The sequence below is a fragment of the Bubalus kerabau genome, chromosome 10 (genome assembly GCF_029407905.1).
Source record: "Bubalus kerabau isolate K-KA32 ecotype Philippines breed swamp buffalo chromosome 10, PCC_UOA_SB_1v2, whole genome shotgun sequence".
In the NCBI taxonomy this organism is placed as follows: domain Eukaryota; kingdom Metazoa; phylum Chordata; class Mammalia; order Artiodactyla; family Bovidae; genus Bubalus; species Bubalus kerabau.
Genome location: NC_073633.1, coordinates 80,064,226 through 80,078,404, shown reverse-complemented (window position 1 = coordinate 80,078,404; position 14,179 = coordinate 80,064,226). Strand labels below are relative to the sequence as shown.

At 36.9% G+C, this 14,179-nt stretch overlaps 1 protein-coding gene and 1 long non-coding RNA gene across 8 annotated transcripts in view; both read left to right on the top strand.

Annotated features, from left to right (window-relative positions):
• KCNH5 (potassium voltage-gated channel subfamily H member 5) overlaps positions 1-14,179 on the top strand; it is a 350,572-nt gene that overhangs the window by 144,092 nt on the left and 192,301 nt on the right. The gene's annotated exons all lie outside the window — the stretch shown is intronic.
• On the top strand, positions 9,563-10,734 carry LOC129621641 (uncharacterized). Its single transcript, XR_008699577.1, has 2 exons — positions 9,563-9,806; positions 10,638-10,734. It is a non-coding gene; the product is annotated as an uncharacterized LOC129621641 (long non-coding RNA).

The following is a 14,179-nucleotide window of genomic DNA, read 5'->3' as shown; positions in this document are numbered from 1 at the left end:
TTGTGGATTGTTTGATTTTATGTATTATATATATTTAGTCTGGTGGCATTTCAAGAATCTTTTCCTAAGCACCAAGGTCAAACATGGAAATATAATTACTATCATTATCCACTTCATTCTTCAAGACCTAATCTTTACATTTTTATTCCTTAAAGTACAATACTTGTTTTTTAAGCATTTGCGATCATTTTTTTTTTTTTTTGGGTATACTGGCATCCTACAAAGCTGTAAAACTAATTCATAACTTGATTATGTGTCTTTTTCAATGCTTTTTATAAAATCATATAGTTTGTTTCAAAATGTACTCACTTCATACTGGAATTGATATAATTGTGTATTATAGAATTCAGATGAAACTTTTCTGGACTGTAAACTTGTAATAATTCAAGCTTAGAATTTTAATGTTTCTGTCATCAATATTTTTCACTTACTAGCTTATTATTTAGTTTTATACTCTTTTGTATTTGTCATTTGTGTTTTTAAAAACATCTGGCATATTCATGGCATATTTATATTCTCTATGTATATGTACCTTAAAGCTGAGTAAATGGCAAGCCTAGAGTAATAATTTTCATTTCTAAGTCAGTTGTTTGGAATGCAAATTACAGATTCAGGGAAATCAGATTTTTAAGTGTATAAATATAACACATTCTGAATGTTATTAGTATTATAGATATCAGTTCAGTTCAGTTCAATTGCTCAGTCGTGTCCGACTCTTTGCGACCCCATGAATCGCAGCACGCCAGGCCTCCCTGTCTATCACCAGCTCCCGGAGTTCACTCAGACTCACATCCATCGAGTCAGTGATGCCTTCCAGCCATCTCATCCTCTGTCGTCCCCTTCTCCTCCTGCCCCCAATCCCTCCCAGCATCAGAGTCTTTGCCAATGAGTCAACTCTTCGCATGAGGTGGCCAAAGTACTGGAGTTTCAGCTTTAGCATCATTCCTTCCAAAGAAATCCCAGGGCTGATCTCCTTCAGAATGGACTGGTTGGATCTCCTTGCAATCCAAGGGACTCTCAAGAGTCTTCTCCAACACCACAGTTGAAAAGCATCAATTCTTCGGCACTCAGCCTTCTTCACAGTCCAACTCTCACATCCATACATGACCATAGGAAAAACCATAGCCTTGACTAGACGGCCCTTTGGTGGCAAAGTAATGTCTCTGCTTTTCAATATGCTATCCAGGTTGGTCATAACTTTCCTTCAAGGAGTAAGCGTCTTTTAATTTCATGGCTGCAGTCACCATCTGCAGTGATTTTGGAGCCCCCCAAAAAATAAAGTCTGACACTGTTTCCACTGTTTCCCCATCTATTTCCTATGACAGATATATTACAAGTTAAATGGGATTTTGTGAGCTATTGTCCAATTTTATTATAACTTCAATTAGAAAAAATACTTTTTAATTCTAAAACAGAACTTTATACAATGCCTTTTCTTCAGTATTGGCGACTCTCCAAGTGGCAAGAAGGACCGTGGTTATCAGGTAGATTCTCTTGGGATAAAACTTGTTAAATGTCTGTGTCTGGGTAAAAGAAGGCAGATGGCTATGTATATATCCAGATATTCTAACTTGGGAGCAAAGGACATTATCCTCCATGGCTTAAAGATTCCTCGTGCTTACTCTACCACATTTGCTCTTTACACCCATTTTTAAGTTATTGTAATTATTATTGCTGTAATACATATCTATGGTAGAAAAAGAACAGCAGGGTGTAAAATGAAATGTTAATGTTTCCCTCCGTCATTCCAGTCAACGAATGCAATTAGTGTGATTAATAGCTTTCTTGTGTATTTAATATAGTTTTTATGTACCTACAAGTACCTTTCATTAGATTATCTCAGTCTCAGTTTTTCTGTTTGAATATACCATTTACAAGTCTAGTCTTAATGAACCAGGCATCTCAAAGTATACTAGAATTTTGATGTTTTAAAATTTACATTCCATATGTCAAAGACCTTCCCTGGTGGCTCAGTGGTAAAGAGTTCACCTACCAAGCAGGAGATATGGGTTTGATCCCTGGGTCAAGAAGATCCCCTGGAGAAGGAAATGGCAACTCACTTCAGTATTCTTAGCTGGAAAAATCCCATGCACAGAGGAACCTAGTGGGCTACAGTCCATAGGGTCACAAAGAGTCAGACACAACTGAGCAACTCAGTATGTACACACAAGTTTTTCAAAAGCTCAGAAATAGCAAAAGTAACGTCAGGGAATTACTGAAGTAGTAATTAGTAAAATTTTATTTTGTTTTATTGTTTTATTCATAATATTGTACACATGCCAAAGAGACAATTTGCAAACTGGGAGCACTGAAACCAAAATGTAGGAGGCTTGGGGATATATGGTTATCAAGCAGCTTATATAAGAAATCAGTCACTGTTTAGTATTCCAATGATTAGTTATAATATTAGAATTGTCTTAAATGGCAGGGAATTGGCTAGTGGTCACCTCATATCAACCTTGGGAAACTGTTTACTTATGATTTCCAAAGGCATAAACAAGGCTAAGTTAGTCTTGCAAAAAAAGAAAATAAGCTAAATTAAGCTTTGCTTGTTTGATTAAACTGGTTTTGTCTGCTTAGGGAGTTATTCAAGTCTGGTCTCTATTGGTGATTTTAAAAATCCCACCCTCTTTTGGTCATTCTCTCAGGAGGCTGAGAGTAAGACCCACCAGCGTAGCCGTACTCTCAGTTACCACTGTGGATGTAGTCAGACCCAAGAATCACATAGTTGGTTTTTCCATTAGGTTGAGTCATTAGGCCAGAGGGCTGTCTAGTCACTGTCTTCATCATTTATGTGTTTTCTGTTTTTTGATCCAGTTGTCTGATTGTAATAGATACCATTTCACGTGTGAGTGGCTGGAGACAGGCTTTTAAATCTTTGAGCAAACACAACACACTAAAAAGGTTAATATGATGAGTAAAAGGAGAACAATAGCCAAGAATCAAAAAATTTCCTGGAGCAGAGATTCCCAGGAGCCAAGATTTAACCAATTAAATAACTTAAATGGGTTATAACTCCTTAAAGTTATTTACATGGGCACAGCCTGATGTATTGGCAGTTACATGTACTCATGATTACTTAGGACAGGATGAATGTGAAGATACTTTATTTCAGGAGGTGATGATGCAGATAAGCTTCCACCTCAATTAGGCTTCTGTATGATGTGAATAGTCAGATAATTTAATAAGAGGTGTTTCTATGGTAACAAAAGAGAAACAAAGCTTGGTAGTTTGAACAAATCATAAATTCAGCTTCAGAGTTTGGAGAGAAGTTAGTTTAAAAAGTTTCTGGATTGAAGTTCTAAGCATCTCTAGATGGTGGAATAAAGATGACAGTTTCTGTCTGATGAATTTTTCTGGTTTGTAGTTTGAATGTCTTTGATGATGTCATCATGTGTTCTACAGAGCTTACTTGAGTGGCCCATACAGCAACAGGGATAAAGCTTGTCCATATGTAACCTGTTGTTTTTTTTTTTTTTGAAGTTTCCAAGTAGATAAAACCTCAAAGACAGGATTAGAATTTGATAATGGATACACTATAGTTTTTAATTAAAACACAGTTTTTGATATTAATTCCATTTTTATCAAATAATACTTATAATGATACTGATTTGTTTGTGAAATAAGCCTAGTCTTACTGAACTGACTTGATTATATACCTAAGTGGATTCAGAGCAGTAATTCTATGCATGTTCTCAAATATGACATTTCAAAGTTTTGATAATATACAAGAGGTTTCAATTGACTCTATAAAGTCAATTTTGGCTCTTTAAAATTGCTTGATAATAGGGAAGCTCAGATTACACCTTCAGCATCCCTTTAGGCTAAGAAAGTCATTGAGGACTTGTCCAATAGTCTTTTAAATAGGAGAATATATTCTTATTGAATTCATGTAAATATCTATATTGTCATGAACGATAAGAATATTTAATAAGTTTCAGAAATCTAGAAGTGTCAGGTAAAGAAAAAAGATAAATGTTTCAATCTTTGTTGCAAAGACATACTTTACCAAATTGTTGTAAGCTATAGAAAACTTAAAAAGGCCAGAGAAAAAGAAGTTATTTAAATCTGGAAAATAAAACATTAAATTAACTAGCAATGTTTTAAATGAAGTCACAAAAATTATAATCTTTTTTATCTGTTCATTTAGTCTTATGTAATTAATTCTTATTTTCCTTGACCTTGGGTTAGTGGCTTTATGAATCAGTTTTCCATTAAAGATTCTTTCCCTATGGATCTCTTTGAAGATGAAGCATTTTTGTAGGAATACTTTTGCAAATGCTTCAAAAGAAAACAATAACTGTGAGTGTCAACAGAACTAAGAATAGCCATGGTTAAAGATCTAGTAAGAGTTCCTGATAATGCAATTATCAAGGACATTTGGTTACTTTTGTGATATAAGAATATTTCAAGATAAAGTTTAAATTTTAAGATGGAATTATGATATAACATTATATTAGAACATCTCAGATTCTAAGAATTTCATGTAATTTCTGAATTTATTTATAAGGTAGTGATGGAGAAACAGACATAGAGAATAGACTTATGGACATGGGGAGAGGGGAGGAAAGGGTGAGATGTATGGAAAAAGTAACATGGAAACTTACATTAACATATGTAAAATAGATAGCCAACAGGAATTTGCTATATGGCTCAGGAAACTCAAACAGGGGCTCTGTATCAATCTGGAGGGGTGGGATGGGGAGGGAGACAGGAGGGAGGTTCAAAAAGGAGGGGATATATGTATACCTATGGCTGATTCATGTTGAGGTTACAGAAAACAACAAAATTCTATAAAGCAATTATCCTTCAATTAAAAAAAAAGTTACATAGTTCTGAAAAAAACCTTAGTTCTCTTAATATTGAAAACATCATTTTTTCCTAAGTACCCAAAGGCCTACGACATAGACAAGGTGAAGCATAGGAATTTTTTTCCATGAGATACAGAATTTTCTGTTTCCTAGGCAGATTACATTAAAGATAAAGAAATCTTTTGTTTACAATTTCTGATTAAGAGCAGATCAATAATTTAAAATATCTGGGATTTAACAGAGAAAATAAAATTCTAATTTTGCTCCAGTATACTTTTAATATTAAAACTTTTTAAAATTGAATATAGCTCATTTACAATATTATATTAGTTTCGGGTATACAACATAGTGATTCAATGTTTTTGTACTTTTTAGTTAATTTAAAGTTATTAAAAACAATGGCTACATTTCCCTATACTATACAATATATCTTTGTTGCTTATTTATTTTATACAGAGTGCAATTCAGTTTAGTTGCTCAATGTCTCCAACTCTTTGCAACCCCATGGACTGCAGCATGCCAGGCCTCCCTGTCCATCACCATCTGCAGTGATTTTGGAGCCCCAAAACATAAAGTCTGCTACTGTTTCCACTGTTTCTCCATCTATTTGCCATGAAGTGATGGGAACGGATGCCATGATCTTAGTTTTCTGAATGTTGAGCTTTAAGCCAACTTTTTCACTCTCTTCTTTCACTTTCATCAAGAGGCTCTTTAATTCTTATTCACTTTCTGCCTTACGGGTGGTGTCATCTGCATATCTGAGGTTATTGATATTTTTCCTGGCAATCTTGATTCCAGCTTGTGCTTCATGCAGCCCAGCATTTCTCATGATGTACTCTGCACGTAAGTTCAGGGTGACAATATACAGCCTTGACGTACTCCTTTTCCTATTTGGAACCAGTCTGTTGTTCCATGTCCAATTCTAACTGTTACTTCCTGACCTGCATACAGATTTCTCAAGAGGCAGGTCAGGTGGTCTGGTATTCCCATCTCTTTCAGAATTTTCCACTGTTTATTGTGATCCACACAGTCAAAGTCTTTGGCATAGTCAATAAAGCAGAAATAGATATTTTTCTGGGACTCTTTTTTGATGATCCAGAAGATGCTGGCAATTTGATCTCTGGTTTCTCTACCTTTTCTAAAACCAGCTTGTACGTCTGGAAGTTCACGGTTCACGTATTGCTGTAGCATGGCTTGGAGAATTTTGAGCATTCCTTTGCTAGTGTGTGAGATGAGTGCAATTGTGTCGTAGTTTGAACATTCTTTGGCATTGCCTTTCTTAGGGATTGGAATGAAAACTAACCTTTTCCTTTCCTGAGGCCACTGCTGAATTTTCCAGATTTGCTGGCATATTGAGTGCAGCACTTTCACAGCATCATCTTTTAAGATTTGAAATAGCTCAACTGAAATTCCATTACCTCCACTGCTGCTGCTGCTGCTGCTAAGTTGCTTCAGTCGTGTCCAGCTCTGTGCGACCCCATAAATGGCAGCCCATCAGGCTGCCCTGTCCCTGGGATTCTCCAGGCAAGAACACTGGAGTGGGTTGCCATTTCCTTTTCCAGTGCATGAAGGTGAAAAGTGAAAGTGAAGTCGCTTAGACATGTCCAACTCCTAGTGACCCCATGGACTAGCTTTGTTCATAGTGATGCTTCCTAAGGCCTACTTGACTTCACATTCCTGGATGTCTGGCTCTAGGTGAGTGATCACATCATCATGAATATCTGGGTCATGATGATCTTTTTTGTACAGTTCTTCTGTGTATTCTTGTCACCTCTTCGTAATATCTTCTGCTTCTTTTAGGGCCATACCATTTCTGTCCTTTATTGAGCCCATCTTTGCATGAAATGTTCCCATGGTTTCTCTAATTTTCTTGAAGAGATCTCTAGTCTTTCTCATTCTATTGTTTTCCTCTGTTTCTTTGCACTGATCACCAAGAAAGGCTTTCTTATCTCTCCTTGCTATTCTTTGGAACTCTGCATTCAAATGGGTATATCTTTCTTTTTCTCCTTTGCTTTTTGCTTCTCTTGTTTTCAAAGCTATTTGTAAGGTGTCCTCAGACAGCCATTTGGCTTTTTTGCATTTCTTTTTCTTGGGGATGGTCTTGATCCCGTCTCTTGTACAATGTCATGAACCTCCATCCATAGTTCATCAGGCACTCTGTCAGATCTAGTCCCTTAAATCTATTTCTCACTTCCACTGTATAATCATAAGGGATTTGACTTAGGTCATACCGGAATGGTCTAGTGGTTTTCCCTACTTTTGTCAGTTTAAGTCTGAATTTGGCAATAAGGAGTTCATGATCTGAGCCACCATCAGCTCCCAGTCTTGTTTTTGCTGACTGTATAGATCTTCTGCATTTTTGTCTGTAAAGAATATAATCAATCTGATTTTGGTGTTGGCCATCTGGTGATGTCCATGTGTAGAGACTTCTCTTGTGTTTTTGGAAGAGGGTGTTTGCTATGACTAGTCTGTTCTCTAACTAAACTATTAGTTAGTTTCAGGCTAACTCTATTTTCCTTTGCCCTGCTTCATTCTATACTCCAAGGCCAAATTTGCCTGTTGCTCCAGGTGTTTCTTGACTTCCTACTTTTGCATTCCAGTCCCCTATAATGAAAAGGACATCTTTTTTGGGTGTTAGTTCTAAAAGGTCTTGTAGGTCTTCATAGAACCGTTCAACTTCAGCTTCTTCAGCATTACTGGCTGAGACATCGAGTTGGATTACTGTGATATTGAATGGTTTGCCTTGGAAATGAACAGAGATCATTCTGTCATTTTTGAGATTGCATCCGAGTACTGCATTTTGGACTCTTTTGTTTTACAGAGTTAGTTTTGTCTTTTAATTGCATACCCCTATACCACCCCTTCCTATATATCTCTTTTTAAATTTAAATTCATTTCACTTTTAGCTTTACCATGCATAAGATTTCATTTCTCAAGATTCCTATTCCACAAACCTTCTGTCACTTTCTATATTCATTTAGGTTTATTCTTTTTCCTTTCTTATTCTAGAAAAATTATTTTAATTTAGGACAAAATATTTTCTTTTTTGTCTTAATAAACACAAAGAAACAAATAAACTCCAAACCCTTGTCTTCATACCTTTTCTTATCAAAATAACACATTCTGTTTTTCTTACCTACTTTTTATATAATGCATTTTCTTTTATTTATTTCTTTTCTTTGCTTTCCAGTAAAAACAAGGAAGGAGGAAATTTTGAACAATCATTATCATCCTGTATTAGATTAGCAAATTCTAAATATGTAATTATAAAAGCATTTTCAAAGACATGTTTTTATAGTATAATTTTCTAATGTGACAAGAGACTTATGTATTAATAGACTCAGATAGCCTTCATCTCTCTATAAAAATTAAGAGGCCAAGGTGGATAAATTTATCCTGACTAATTAATGTTTCAGTATTTTATCTTATTTGAAATTATTAGATGTTCAATGAATATATATATTATTTAGTTTAACTTAGCATAAACTTTTATCTAATTTCCACTTACATAAGTTACTTGTTTTTAACAATTATGCTTGGATCAGAGATTAAACAGCTATCATCTTATTTTTGTAGTGGACAAATTTGAAGAAATGCCTGCTTTCATTAAGCCAACAAACATAAACTAGCTTTCATTCATGAAAAATTACCCCAGATCATGTGAACTTGAAAGAAATTTGTGTTATTTTCTATATTTCTGAGAGTTTTAGGAATACCAAATTTATATAAAATTTTTTCTTTAAGCCAATTAAATGGAGCTCTTTAGAAATTAATTTTGACAATATCATCTGAAGGTAGAACAATATCACATATCTAAAACATGGACATAGACATACATAAATACACGTGTAGATGCAAGGAGGAATCCTGTAGCTTTTGTTTTAAAATTCTAGCCATGTCTTAGATATAAAACTCAAATTATACTTGGATCCAAATTGTATTTCTTACAGATGCACTAAAGTTAATTTTACCTGCTTAGATAGCCAGAATTTTTCACTAAAGATTTTTATTTGCATACTGAGCTTTTTTTGGAGTCATTTTGTCTTTTATTCTCTCTTTTTTTTTTTTTTTTGGTTTCAGGTCTTAGCTTTATTTTTTTATTTTTTTTTTAAATTTTATTTTATTTTTAAACTTTACATAACTGTATTAGATTTGCCAAATATCAAAATGAATCCGCCACAGGTACACATGTGTTCCCCATCCCGAACCCTCCTCCCTCCCCCCTCCCCATTCCATCATTTTGTCTTTTATAAGCTTCTGTATGTACGTGCTCATTTGTGTCTGACTCTTTGAGACCCCATGGACTGTAGTCCATTGGGCTCCTCTGTCCATGGAATTTTCTGGGCAAGAATACTGGAGTGAGTTGCCAGTTCCTTCTCCAGGGGATCTTCCGAACCCTGGGATTGAACTCATCTATTTCAGGTTTCCTACACTGGCAGGCAGGTTCTTTATGACTGTGCCATTAGGGAAGCTCTGAGAGGTTTGGAATCCTCTCTTTTAAGGGTGTTCTTTAAGGTGGTTTTACCTAAATAAAGGTTCCAAAACAGCTACTACAGTTTCTGAAAGGTCACTTGTTTCACCAAAGGCACAAGAGCCTTGCCCATAGACCAGGTGGAACCCAATTTTGTCTTTAGATTTTATAAGACATTTAACTGTGAGGGTTTTTTTGTTTTGTTTTTGTTTTTTTTCCCCAACAGCAGTTCCAAAACACAGGGAATCAAATGTTTTTTCCTTTTTTGAACAGATTAGGATGACTTACCAAGAAACAAGATACAGGTGTATATAATATAGTCTAAGCATTCAAAACAAAACGAGAGCAGAGAGCTCACATCCAAGAGACTTACTCTCAAATTCTGGAGTCACTGAGAAAGCTGTGAACTCAGTGAGCCCTGTGGATATCAGGACCTGTTAGCTCACTGCTCCAGAGTCATTGAGAGTCTTCTTTAGATCTCAATTCTGATGCCTTAAAATGTCAAAAGTTTAAAAATAACAGAGGTAAAACCAATGAATTTACCAAATAGTAATTAGTGAAAATTTATTCTGCATAAACCAGAAAAAAGGACAGCTTGCAAACCAGGAATACTCAAACCAAAACGTGGAAGGAGGCTCAGGGGTATATAGTTATAAGACAGTTTATAAAGTAAGAAAACAGTCATTGTTTAATTCTTCACAGTGATTGGTTATAATACCAGAGTTTTCTTAAATGATGGGAAATTTTTTTGTGGTTACCTCTTATCAACTTTGGGAAGCAGTTTAGGTTAGCTTATGATTTCAGAGGTATAAGCAAGAAATGACCCAGGCTATGTTCAGTTCAGTTCATTTCAGTTGCTCAGTCCATTCTAAAGGAGGTCAGTCCTGGGTGTTCTTTGGAAGGACTAACACTAACGCTGAAACTCCAATACTTTGGCCACCTCATGCGAAGAGTTGACTCATTGGGAAAGACTCTGATACTGGGAGGGATTGGGGGCAGGAGGAGAAGGGGACGACAGAGGATGAGATGGCTGGATGGTATCACTGACTTGATGGACATCAGTTTGAGTGAACTCCAGGAGTTGGTGATGGACAGGGAGGCCTGGTGTGCACAATTCATGGGGTCACAAAGAGTCGGACATGACTGAGCGATGTTAGGCTTGCAAAATGAGCTAAATTGAGCTTTGCTTGTTTGACTGGTTTTGTCAGATCGGGGAATGTTTCAAGGCTGTCTTCAGTTGTTTTTTTATTTTAACATGAAGTAGCAGAGTTATCAGCAGAGTTGTCCTGAACTTAGAAGCAGTCTCTAGTTAATCACGATACTCCATACTGAGAAAACTTCTGTTTTTTTTTCAGGTGAAATCATTACATTTCATGAAGTACCTAAGGAACTAACTCATTTACGAACTTTCTAAACTGGGCAGCTAAATTTTCCTAGATATTGCCTAGATAATTTATTTCTATTGAACTTGGAGATACATCTAATTCTTACTCACAAAGTTGTCCTGATTGGATCAAATAGTTATATGGACAAAAGGATGTGGGAGAAGAACCATACTTCAGAGAGCAGAAAGCAAGCATCTGCTGTTTATCTCCCAGATTAATGAGTGCAGCTCTATGGGTAGAGTGAGTACTAATTAACTCATTAAACAGTTCCCACTGTGATTCCTCAGTGTAATTTCAGGCTAATCTGATGTCAGAGACTTAAAACCTAACTGCAGAAGCTTATCATTGTAAACTATTGATAAAACTTTCAGGCACATTAGAAAAATTTCTTAGTCCATATAGTAAAAAGGAAGTAATAGAAAGCTACAAACTCTTGTTGTCCAGAAAGTACTTAAACTTTTTCTTTAGCTTAGTTTCCTAAATGTTAATTCATTTGACCAATACGAGGCCGAAGTTGCATGTTTTATTGATAAAAGCCTTGATTGACTGTAAATTTGCATCTGTGTCTAATCCTGAAGCCTTAAATACTGCTCAGTTAAAATCCACCCAAGAAGCATGTATTTTAATAGTAAAACAGACTTATTGGGCTTCATGAAGAAAGAAAAGGCAAGAAAATGAACATTCGAAACTGAGTTTTGAAGTGACTGTTGTGTGAGTGAGAACAGTGGCACTGTTACTCCAGGGCACATATTACACTATAAATTACAGCCACAAAGGCATGCGGCCCTGCTCTATAGTCTAGGGCTACACTGTGAACACTGTCAAGTTATTAGTGTTACACATGAAGCATGAGTCTGATTGGTGAGTGTGTAGCATATTGTTTATTGTTGGATCACAGCAAACTGCAGAAAATTCTTAAAGAGATGGTGACACCAAACCACCTTACCCCCCTCCTCAGAAATCTGTGTGCAGGTCAAGAAGCACAATTAGAACCAGACATGGAACAACCAACTGGTTCCAACTGAGAAAGGAGACATCAAGGCTGTATATTGTCACCTTGCTTATTTAACTTCTATGCAGAGTACATCATGAGAAACGCTGGGCTGGATGGAGCACAAGCTGAAATCAAGATTGCCGGGAGAAAAATCAATAACCTCAGATATGCAGATGACACCACCCTTAAGGCAGAAAGTGAAGAAGAACTAAAGAGCCTCTTGATGAAAGTGAAAGAGGAGGGTGAAAAAGCTGGCTTAAAACTCAGTATTTAAAAAACTGAGATCATGGCATCCAGTCCCATCAGTTCATGGCAAATAGATGGGGAAACAATGGAAACAGTGAGAGACTTTATTTTTTTTGGACTCCAAAATCACTGCAGATGGTAATTGCAGCCATGAAATTCAAAGATGCTTGCTCCTTGGAAGAAAAGGACCAACCTAACAGCATATTAAAAAGCTGAGACATTACTTTGCCAACAAAGATCCATCTAGTCAAAGCTATGGTTTTTCCAGTAGTCATGTATGGATGTGAGAGTTGGACTATAAAGAAAGCTGAGTGCCCAAGAATTGATGCTTTTGAACTGTGGTGTTGGGGAAGACTCTTGAGAGTACTTTGGACTGCAAGGAGATCAAACCAGTCAATCCTAAAGGAAATCAGTCCTGAATATTCATTGGAAGGACTGATGCGGAAGCTGAAACTCCAATACTTTGGCTACCTAATGCAAAGAGCTGAGTCATTAGAAAAGACCTTGATGCTGGGAAAGATTGAAGGCAGAAGGAGAAGGGGAGTACAGAAGACGAGATGGTTGTATGACATCACTGACTCGATGGACATGAGTTTGAGCAAGCTCCTGAAGTTGTTGATGGATATGGAAGCCTGGAGTGCTGCAGTCCATGTGGTCTCAGAGTTGAATATGACTGAGCGACTGAACGGAACTAAACTGAGCACATTGCTTATGAGATCTGGCTAAAGTCCCATGGTATTGCATGCCGTTGAATATAGAAATAACAGCATGAAGCGCAGCACTGATTCTGTAACTCACATTCACTCCCCTTAGAAGCAATGATTATTTTCCTGAAAAAGACTTTTAACGTCCTGTCCTCCCAAGCTGACTTGGCTGGAAAATAAGATTGAAGAGTTTTCAGTGGATTTCAGAATGTCCTTAAAAGATGATTAAATGTCTAAAATAAAAGGTTTTGAGGGTGGTAAAAATATAGTGAACCATCAGTTATTTTAGAAGAATATATCTGATCAGGAGGCAGGATTTTGAAAGTAGCCTGAAATTAATTTGAACCCAGCTTTCACTGCTCACTAACAATGTAACTTTGAGAAGTTATTTAATCTACTGAATATCCTTCTTCTTCATCTAGATCTGTAAAATATGGATATTTATATCAACTTCACAGAGTATTGTGGTACAAAGTGCTTATTAAATGGCACTATTACTAGCCATATATACAGTGATAATGAGCTATTTTCCATTTATTACAGCATAAGGCATTTCAGAGATTTCAGAAGTGAGACATTCTTGTCATGAGAATTTATCAACAGTGGAACTAATGCAATCTTCCATGGACATCTTTAGACAAGTGATATGTATTTAGTTTCTTTTGTTCTTGTGTACCTCACTGTTGCTTATTTTAGAATATAAGCTCTTGAAAGCTAAGCACCATTTCAGTGTATCATTGATCACCTATACTGCCAAATATGAGTATAAAAATGTGCTCTGTTAGGACATCTTATACTTGTGCATGCTCAGTTGTGTCCAATTCTTTGAGACCCTATGGAATGTAGCCCACCAGACTCCTATGTTCATGGGATTTTTCAGGAAAGAATATTGCAGTGGGCTGTCATTTCCTCCGCTGGGGTATCTTCCTAACCCAGGGATCAAACTCATGTCTCCTGCATCTCCTATATTGGCAGGTATAGGCTTTACCACTGAGCCACCTGGGAAACCCCTTCAGTTCAGTTCAGTTGCGTCCAACTTTTTGCGACCCCATGGATTGCAGCATGCCAGGCTTCCCTGTCCATCACCAACTCCCGGAGTTTACTCACACTCCTGTCCGTTGAGTCAGTGATGCCATCCAACCATCTCATCCTCTGTTGTCCCCTTCTCCTCCCGCCTTCAATCTTTCCCAGCATCAGGGTATTTTCAAATGAGTCAGTTCTTCACATTAGGTGGAAACCCATTGCTGCTGCTAAGTCGCTTCAGTCGTGTCCGACTCTGTGCGACCCCACAGATGGCAGCCTACCAAGGTCCCCCATCTCTGGGATTCTCCAGGCAAGAACACTGGAGTAGGTTGCCATTTCCTTCTCCAATGCATGAAAGTGAAGAGTGAAAGTGAAGTCACTCAGTCATGTCCGACTCTTAGCGACCCCATGGACTGCAGCCCACCAGGTTCCTTGGTCCATGGGATATTCCAGGCAAGAGTACTGGAGGGAAACCCATTAGGCAACGCAAATATCCCCTAATGCGTATGAATTTTACTGATGCCTTAATGGTGTTTCTTTCTTTT